The following is a 10,099-nucleotide window of genomic DNA, read 5'->3' as shown; positions in this document are numbered from 1 at the left end:
AGATTAAAATTAATACGATTTTTTTTTTTTGTTGTTTTAGTTGTTTTTTTTCCTGCCATGTCTCCACCAAAAGCAGAGAAATGGCAAAGCTCCCAGTTTCCGTTGCGTCCCAGAGGCAACAAAATGAGCAAATAATGTGAATATTTCATATAGCTCGTGAATCTTACAGTAGATTTGCATATAATCTGGAACTGGTGTTTAGGGAAGGGTCGTGCCGGTGCCTGAAGGCTTGGCTTCATGACGCTGGATGAGCTCAACATTAGTGCCGTACGATAAAGCACAAATGAATAATTGTTGGAGTGGTACGTAATAAGGTCTCAACAAAGCCTCAACAAGTCACTCATCTGTAAATGGTGAAACTTAATATTCGACTCCACGCCCGGAACCGCAGCGTCGCCGGGGATGCCGCCATCTCGGCAACTGCCGAATTTGCCGAATTTTGAACGGAAACCGCGCGAGAAGCTGAAAACAGCAAACGAGGCGCCGTCCCAAAACCAACACACCCAGCGAAACGACTCGGGCTGAGGCCGACCGGAGAGATGCAGCATCACACCCCGCCCCGCGCGGACGCACGAGGGCAAGACAAGCGGCGGCGTCCGGCGCGGCCCAATGTCGCCGCCGTAATTAGCCGCCTTTACCCCGCGACGGCGTCGGCCGGGGGTCCGGCGGCGGAGGGGAGCGGACGCGGCTCAGATTTGCCGCTGCAGCGCTCCGGAGCCGCTCCGCTCCGTCGCCCGTGAAGCCTCCCGCTCGCGTGACATTAACGCCGTGATGAGGCTATTAATCACGCGGCGGCTAATTTACCTTCAGAGACGGCGAGAGGGAGGGAGGGAGGGAGGGAGGGAGGGGACGGGGGAGGGTCTCTGGCTGACGTGATAATAAGAGGGAGAACGGGCGGTGGAGGGGGCGGGTGGAGGGGTGGGTTTTGGAACGCCGTCATAACATATATCTTTCAAATGTAAATAACGGGCCTTGTCTCGCCGCGCCATACGCTCCCTTCACGGAAGGTTAGCCGCTGTTCCCCGCCGCACGGCCCTGGCCGGGGCCCGCCGCCGAGCCATTTAGATGTCAACACACATCTGTGTACGCCGATAACAAATAGCTATTAACCTGCTAAGCATTAAATAGGCTGCCCGCGCACCCGGTTGATAGGTCTGACGGATGTATGAGAGCGCAGACAATAACCCTGCCATATGTGGCAGCCGCCAAAACACTCTGATGATGTTGTAATTGTATGTGAAACCCCCGCGCACAACACCGGCAAAAACACTGACGAGTTGTGACCGGGACTAATGTGTGTGTGTGTGTGTGTGTGTGTGTGTGTGTGTGTGTGTGTGTGTGTGTGTGTATGTGTGTGTGTGTGTGGCCGCTGTCAGTGGTCCACTCAGATAATAAATGCATTTGATTGAAAATTAGGCAGAATATAATAAATAAACAAATAAACAAACAAAAGGATGGACAGACAGACAGACAGACAGACAGATAGACAAACAAATAAATAAAGTAATAAAGTCAGCAGTGGCTGAAGAAGTTCTCACACCTTTGACTTGTGATGGAACATTTGACTGAACACTGTATTATTATGGAGAATGGCACCTCTTTCATTCCCAGCAAACCCCTCACAACACCTGCTCTTCACTACATAACTCCTGTGTTGGGGTTCAAAATGACGGGAAAGGTGCGGTAATTAACGTTTGTATGAAATGTATGAAAAAAAAAAACCCAAACAAACCTATAAATTACTTGCCAGTCAAAATGTCCGGTGACAATGCACATACAAAACGTGATGTGCCACACCCGGTCCGTGCCAGGGGCGCTGTCACCTCGGTGTACATTATACTTGCGTTTGTAACATAGACTGCTATTATTAAGGGATATGACTTGTCTTATCCAGTGCCCTGATATAGCAGCCTAGAATATGACGTGAAGCGCTACTGCACCTTTTTTTTTCCCTCCGGATGAGACTCATGGGTGGTTCCATCCTTGTAAATAGTCATTGAACAGGATATGGATCGAATGAATCGTCGATGACCGTGGCGGGGGGGGGGGTCAAGCCGTGGTCTGCGGGCGAACGGCGCTGGGCTCCTCCCGCCGCGGCGCAGCCGTATTGGCTCCGCCTGATCGGCTCCGCCTGATCGGCCTCATTAGCGCCGGGTGGGTCGGGCCCCCGGCTGGAAGAGTCCCCATCGCGCGGCATTTTGTCCGGCGGCGGCTCCGCCCCCCTCCCTAAACCCGACTCCCACAGTTGATCAATTTGCTTTGGCTTACTTTGCATGTACTGTGTATCAATTGTGATTAAAACATTTTTTTATTCAACTAAAGTAACATCCTGTGTTAGAAATGCCGTACGGTAAATAGACATTTGCTTTGAAATGTCGTCGTGAAAGTCTGTGATGTCAAAAAAATTAACCTAACAACAGCGACAAAGCACTTTCGCTATAATTCCACCCCTGGAAGTGAGCCACCCTGAAAGAACCATCCCACAAAAAGCCGCTCGCCACATTCCTCCTCTATCGGAGACGAATCCCATCGGGGGGCCATTTATTTCTTTATCAAATAGAAAATAATGACACGGGCTCCATCTCCTGCCCGCTCTGTCGGGATGCAAAGGCCTCCGGGTGAGAGAGAGAGAGAGAGAGAGAGAGGGAGAGAACCCATAAAAACAATAAGCATAAACGCATAAACGCCAGCGGCGGCCTATTTGGAGAAGAGCGATGGGCGGCTCGTCGCTTATCAAAGCCCTATAAATCTCCGCGGCTCAGCGCGAGATGGGAGCGGTTATCGCCAGGCGGCAGGAGCGATGCCGGCCGCCGCGCGTCGGAGCGGCCCCGGTGATTTATCGGCGGCTTCGGTCGGAGGCGGGTTGAGAGGAGCCGCTCAGACCGACGGGGAAAACCGGGGGGCAACCGGGGGGGGGGGGGGGGGGGGGGGATAAAGGAGTTAGGCAGAGCGGGGCGGAGGAGAGGATGAGCGGGGCGGAGGAGGGGAGGGAGGCGGCGCCCAGGGAATCAGAGGAGACGGAGGACGCGCGACCGCGTTTTTTTAAAAGGGGCATTCATGGGCTCCTGTACTTTACAAGTGAAACGCACCTCGTTCATTTGAAATGAATGATTGCGAAAAAAGCTCAAATGACTCGGTTTCCCGTCCGAGCCACGACGGAGTGAGGGCAGGCGCGAACGCGAGGAAAAAAAAAAAAAAAAAAGTTCTCCGCCCGGGGCGAGGACGTGACGAGTCCTCCTGTTCGTCGGCTGACCCCCGCTCCGTCGGGCGGGGGAAAGGCCGACGCCGGGAAGGGGCCGTCACCACTGACGAGGCCGGCCTCGTCGCTCGGGCCCCGTTGAGACTCGCGTCCGTCTAATTACCCCAGGACCCGGCCGCCGCCGCAGCTTCCGCCCGATGAGAGGGAAGGAGGATCCCCGGCGCTTCCCAAGTATACTCATTAGGGCTGCGGTGACAGGAACCGACGGCGGCGGAGCCGGCGTAAATATAATCAGAGCCGTCACACTGCGCCGCGCTTTCACGCGCCATTGATCATTATCTGCGAACCAACCGGGGTGGCTGCATGGAGCTAATACACCTATAAATTATTAATGTGTGTGCTAACATTCGGAGGCCGGTGTGATATTATTCGTATTAGCATTAATAAGCGGCGAGGTGAGTCGATTTGGCTGCAGTCGTTCCTCGCGGGTGGGGCGGGGAGGAGGGAAGCGTGGAGTTCATTACAGCCTCAAAACAAACAATGCGCGCCCGTGAGCTCGACAACGCGGGGAGGAAGCCTGTCACAGCCGGCTAATGAAATGCTTGATTTGTTTGTTTTCTCCCTCAACACAACTCAAATGTCACATCCGGCCAAACAGCGGCTAGCCATTAGCGGGGCTAATTAACTTTGCAACTGTCAGGCTAGCCACGGCTAACGAAAGTGACAGCGCGAAGCGCCGGCGCTGAAGGCTGCTAATAACTCAGGAGGCTAATGATGGCTGACACCCCGCCCGCTCGGAAGCCAGGGGAAGAAAAAAGGGACGCCGTCGACATCAAATCAAGTTATCTCTCCGCGGGAGAAAAAGGGGGCCGAGAAGACAGAGAAGGAGCCGCGAAAGCAGGCAATCTCATCTTTAATGCTCCGTTATTGGCACTGGTGAGCGGGGCTTTTGTCCCCGCTGTTTTTGCGCCGGCTTTGAGTCGGGCGGCTTCTCCGGCTCCCCCCCCCCTCCCCTCGTCAGCGGCGGCAGCGGAGGAGACGGGACTCACTCTCCATCTAATGATGAATAGAGGCCCCGCGGGGCGCGGGAAGATTACTCCCCGGAGAGCCCTCCCCGCCCCATCGCCGTGATTTATGACATATTTATCTGTCTAGTTTATCTGAGGTGCTGTCGAGCGGCCGGAGCCCGGCGGGAGGCCGGGGGGGGGAGGGGTTGGGAAAAAAATTACGCGGCCATAATTGTCAATCACGGCCGAGATTGCGGCAAGCGAGGGGCCGTTTTTTGGGGTTTTTCTTTTTTTTTTTTTTTTCCCCAAACAGGGGGTGCTTAGAGCCATCGCAGGGCGGGGCAAAGGGGAGGCCCCCGAAATGAGAGCGAAATCCATTGCAGCGTATATTCCTACACGCCCGCCGCTCCAACGAGAGTATTATTCGCGTTATTATTTTCCGCAGGCGGCTTTGACAGCGGCGGTGACCTGGGTTGTACGCCCCCCCCCCCCCACCCTCCCACCGGGAGCCGCCCGCAAGGGGGGATGGGAGGGTATAATCCGCGTGCGAATCCCCTCGTTCGGCTCGAAAAATAACGAAGAAAAATAAATAATAAATACGTTTAAAAAAAGAGGCGACACCGGATTCACGGACGCCTCATTTGACTCGACGTTTGATGCGCGTCGCCCTTTTATCAAGAGAGGGAGAGGGGGAGGGAGAGAGGGTGCGGCCTCGGGGGTTGAGCGTCTCGCTCAAGGGCACTCGGGCGAGGCGCTGGGCGGATCTGTGTGAACGGGTTCCGGGCGGATCTTTAAAACACGGGGCGATCTCGTCCCCACGACTCGGCCCGCATCTGGATCCAGGGCGTCGACCGCTCCACGCCCGGCCCCGTCTGCCGTGAGGCCTCGTCCCGGGGGAGGTGAGAGAGAGAGAGAGAGACGGGCGGGGAGGGAGAGAGGGAAAAGTGAGCGACAGAAAGGAGCGAGAGAGAGAGAGAGAGAGAGAGACGGAGTGTGCGGGGGGTGGAGGGGGGATCCCAGAGCCCTGGCAATACGCCTGATTAGGAGGAGCGCGGTGAAGTGGAAAACTCATTAAACAATGTATAAGCCTCTTAATCAAATCAATAGCTAAAGTAACTCCTAACTGATAGCTCTTATCAAAGCTGGAGCCGAGCCATCGTCTTTTCTCATTTAATTACGGGTAGAAAGCCGGGCTTGGGATTTGGGCGGGCTGGAGGAAAAAAATAAATAAAAATAGGATATTGGTCTCAACGGTTGAGGACGTGAGGGGCGAGCGAGGCGACGTAAGAAGGGGAAGGAGAAACGGGTGAACTTGTGTAGAAGTGAAGGGTTTTACTCCTAATTGAGACGTCGGCCGCTGAGGGATGGAAGTGATGTCGCGTGACTCCACGAGCGACGGCTCACAAACCACTGGGAAGGTCGAGGGCCGAGTTTTCTTTTGGACTTTTGCTCGATCCGTAGGACAGAAAGATATAGTTATGCATTTAAAGTCGTCCTAACATCGATGTTTATTTTCTGAAATGTTGAGCCTTTTCATCAAAACTCAATCAAAATACAGTTTGAATCAAAATGTATTTTATAAGTGGATATCGGGGATTCTTCCATTCAATCAGGATATGTATAGAATAAGCGTGTGTGTGCAGGATTTCTTCTGGTTTGCGTGCGCTCACGCGTCTGTGTGTGTGTGTGTGTGTGTGTGCGCGTGCGTGTGTGTTGATGGACTGGGGAACTGGTGCAGGTAATTAACTCTCTGAGTGTGCAGATGTTTCCTCGGACCCATTGTGCTGCCCAACACACACACACACACACACACACACACACACACACACACACACACACACACACACACACACACACACACACACACACACACACACACACACACACACACACACACACAGCAGAAGCCGCAGCATCTGCCTTCCAGAGCGAGGCACTTTCCTTCGCACGTAGAAACTCAATCTTTTCCACTTGACAGCCAGGCGAATGGAGCCATTTAGTGGCAGCTGCTTCGGCGCGGCCGGCAGAAGATGGGCTGGAAAGCCCTGTGTGCTTTAATTAATTGAAGGGAGATTACATGGTCCTCCAACCATGTAGTTTGTCATCAGAATCCATTACAGATTGATATTAGACGCTTCTCCACGGTGTCAACAGCAATTTGGTGGACAGCTAAAGTTGAAAGGGTGTGAAAGTTTTGTGCGGGGATGCACCGGGGGAAAATGACATCCCACACATGTACCGAATGCCTCCCAATTACCCAGGGGCTTATTTGGAGCTACAGCATTGTACATGAATGAGTGACTGAATTAATAGGTTCATTATCATCAAGTTTCTCTGCTGGCAAATAGTCGTGTTGATAGAAAAGAATGGGAAGAACAATTCACCTATTTACATATTTAGTCAGGATTTTTTTATTTATAGGACAGTGATCTTAATTATTAGTTGCTGTTGAATAAGCCCTAAAGTGCAAGGGTATTATCACTAGGGGCAAATTACTAAACTGCATTGTATGAATGAAAGATATGTATCTGGCTCTAATACAGCATGCCTTATTTTTCACTGTGAAGGTACAATAAAGCGATAACATTATAACAAAAGCATTGAAACGATAAAAGGATCCTGGAAATTGAAAGGCAGGTAAAAGACAAAGGAACAATGGGACTTGGGGAGAACAGCTTGTGTCGCTAATAGAATTTTGCCAAACCCCAATAGACAGGTGGAATTATCTGAAATATTACGATTTTTCATCACTTGTCCCGGTGTATCTATTAACAAATAGGAAGGGTGAACCACAACTTTGTGACTTTTTCATGCAGGGATAGCACATTCTTTCCAATAAAAAAAATAAAAGGCGTATGTATAAACAGGAAGAGAGGCTCATTTGGTCTGGTCTCGTTCAAAGTCATTATGTCCATCGGAGTGTTTTATTTCATGACATATTGTATTCCCCTAATTAGTTCTCTGTTCTCCAAAAAAAATAATGACTTCATTGTAAATCCGTCATTTTTGTGGGACTTTTATGAGAAAGCGGCATCAAATCTTCACAATGGTGGTTATCCGACTTTCACAATTGATTACACGTTATTAATTGGTGGTTAATGGCGAAACGGCTTCATCACATGGCTTTTTGAAGTTTTATTCACGTTGCATAATATCTGATGAACGTGAACATTTTGAAAAGAATAAATAGATTATTCCGCCGTGCTGACGGCAACCTCTCCGGACGACTCGGGCCGTCCTCGGTCACATTCCGTTTAAAGCGCGGCTCTTGTTACTGGGAGCTCATCCAACCATACGGCTTTTAAAACCTGCAGCAGGTCGACGGTAAATGAAGCGTCAGTCATAGCACAGAGGCTGAACGTCACGGCTTCCTAACCCGCAGAAGAGGTACAGCAAAGGTAATTGCAAGTGTTTGCGTGTTTTTTTGGGATCTTTACCGTCGGTCTCCATTTCCCTCCCTCCGAATCCTCACATTAAAAACCGTATCCTCTCTCTCTCTCTGGGAATCTCGCTTGACGTCTTGAGTGCAGATCTTGGGAGGGGGAAAAAAAAAAAAAAAAGCGGCGCTGTGACAAGGAGCCGACAGATACACACAACGCCGGTGTTGACAGCCAAAGCGAAGTAAATAAATACCACTTGTCTCTCCTCTTTGCATGATTTGGAATAATCAGCGCACCTCGGCAACCTCTCCCGCAGCCCAAGACAATTCTGCGGGGAACATTTTAAAGATTTCATAGTTTAATCGCCCCCATTTTGAAGTTTCCTCTCCTTAATTGACACCCTCGTCTACTTAAAACGCTCCTTTAAGGTCCCCCGGGAGGCTGAGATTAAACACTGCTTTAGCGCTGCCGTCTCTTTGACTGGTTTGACAGGGCGCCTTAAAAGACGATAATAGTTTAGAAATGAGCAGGCAAAAAAAATAACCCGCCGACTCCGTCTCCAAACTTGAAAATCCCGATACTCTCCCCGATAACTGATTGAAATGACAGGGTGTCTATCCTCCTTTTGGAGGGAGTTAAGATGTGCCCCTCTCGGCGTGACCCCGACCGATTGATCGCTCGTGATCCAAGGGAGTTATTCTTTTTATTTTTTATTTTATTTTTTTTAAGACGCCGACTGCCACAACCCATTTATGTCAAACCGCTCAATCTGTGACATTTTTAGTCACATGAGTATTTTAATCTCTCTTGACTTCCACTTACGAGGCGAGACCGTCAACCCTGCACTTCTACTCCGTCTGATCGGTCCCTGATCTCTGAGACAAATGGGATGGCGTGTTTGGATTAACACTTTAGTGCTCGTGTTTTCTTTCTAAATTGGACAACAATACCCATACAATCAAACTTAACGACGCTGGCGTTTTTGGGGGTAATGCGATATGAGTTTGTTGATTAGACGTAGGCGGATGTTCTTATTGTACGGCCAGTGCGAGCAAGGATACTGATCCCTCCAACAGGGAGGGGATGTGGGGTGAATCTAAAGCTCCAAAAAGGTTTTGGGGGGGGGGGCGCATGGCGAGCCGAGCGGTCAAGCACAGGTGCCTGAATCGGACCACACACACGCGGCTTCCCGAAATTCAGCTGCGCTAAATCCCCCTTTACATGCATTCACATGATTCTCGCACGTGCACACACACACACACACACACACACACACACACACACACACACACACACACACACACACTTTGAAAAATGGCCACAACCAGATTTGAAGATATTAATGCAAAATAAATTACAAGATGTTTATTTTGTGCCTATGCAGAAAGTCAGTTATTAGGGTCTTTATGGTTAAAGATCACCATTAAAAGGCTTATCATTAAAAAGACGTTGACCATAAGAAAAAAAAAAAAATGCTTAGCGTTAAAAATAAAGTTTATCATTTAAAACCGTAATTGTATCGGTAGGATGGTATGCGCTGTGCTCTTATGTTTATGTTGCAAGTATAGTTTTGTATATCGCATACGACCCTCAGGGCAGCAGGTTCTCCAACGCTTGTAGCCGAGTGATTCCCTACGTGTATACTGTACAATCCACTTTATTATCTCCTTTTTTAAGTCAGGACAGAACCCCGCCGTGAGGTCGGACCCCCTCCCCACGTTAAAAACAGAGAGGTCATTCGTGTACCAGGCGAGAGATTTCTCGCAGGGAGTCGTGACAGTCCGTGCCGTGTCTCATCAAAGTCTCGCCATTAGTTAAGTCCCTGCTGATTAAATGTTGTTAGCAGAGGCCAACTGAGTCCCAGCACCATAATTAAAGAAAAACAGCGTGTGTCATTCCGTGCCGGCAAATGGTGTCATGTGCTTCTCCGGACCAGCTGGTTGTGTGACTGACACTTAACTGGTGAGGATTTAGCGATTGGGCTCTGGGAATCCACAGTTAACCATCTTGTAATACCAGCCCTCATCCGCATTACACTCCGCCCGGGCAATTTGTCAGCGGGGCTGAGAAGCTCCTATCATATGCTGCTGGGGCTCAAACAACTCCAGCCAACGGGGAATGTTATTAACAGCCTCGCTATGTATGTTCTTATTGTGTAAAAATAAGAGTTAGCTCCTGGGCAGCACTCAGGTATAAATGTGATTAAAAAAAAAACGTGTGCGTGATTGATCCGTGTTCCCTCCATAAAAACGAACAGTGAAAACGGGAGGAAGCAATCAATTCAACCACCGAAGCTGCTTGTCATAAAATTAATCTGCAAGTGTTTTTCCCGTTGTCCAGGCTTCATTACATGGGTAAGAGCCGCTTCCCCCGGACGCGAAACGCCCCCTCTCCCCGACACGCGCCCGCTCGGAAGAAGCGGCGTGGCGAGGCCTCGGCCTAGCAGGTGAAAACGTGCCGCTACAATTATTTCGGCATCAAACTAACAGCCCACCAAATGGCGCTGTCAGCCC

Source organism: Zeus faber, assembly GCF_960531495.2.
Source record: "Zeus faber genome assembly, chromosome: 6".
NCBI lineage: Eukaryota > Metazoa > Chordata > Actinopteri > Zeiformes > Zeidae > Zeus > Zeus faber.
Note: the sequence above shows the minus strand (reverse complement) of the source record.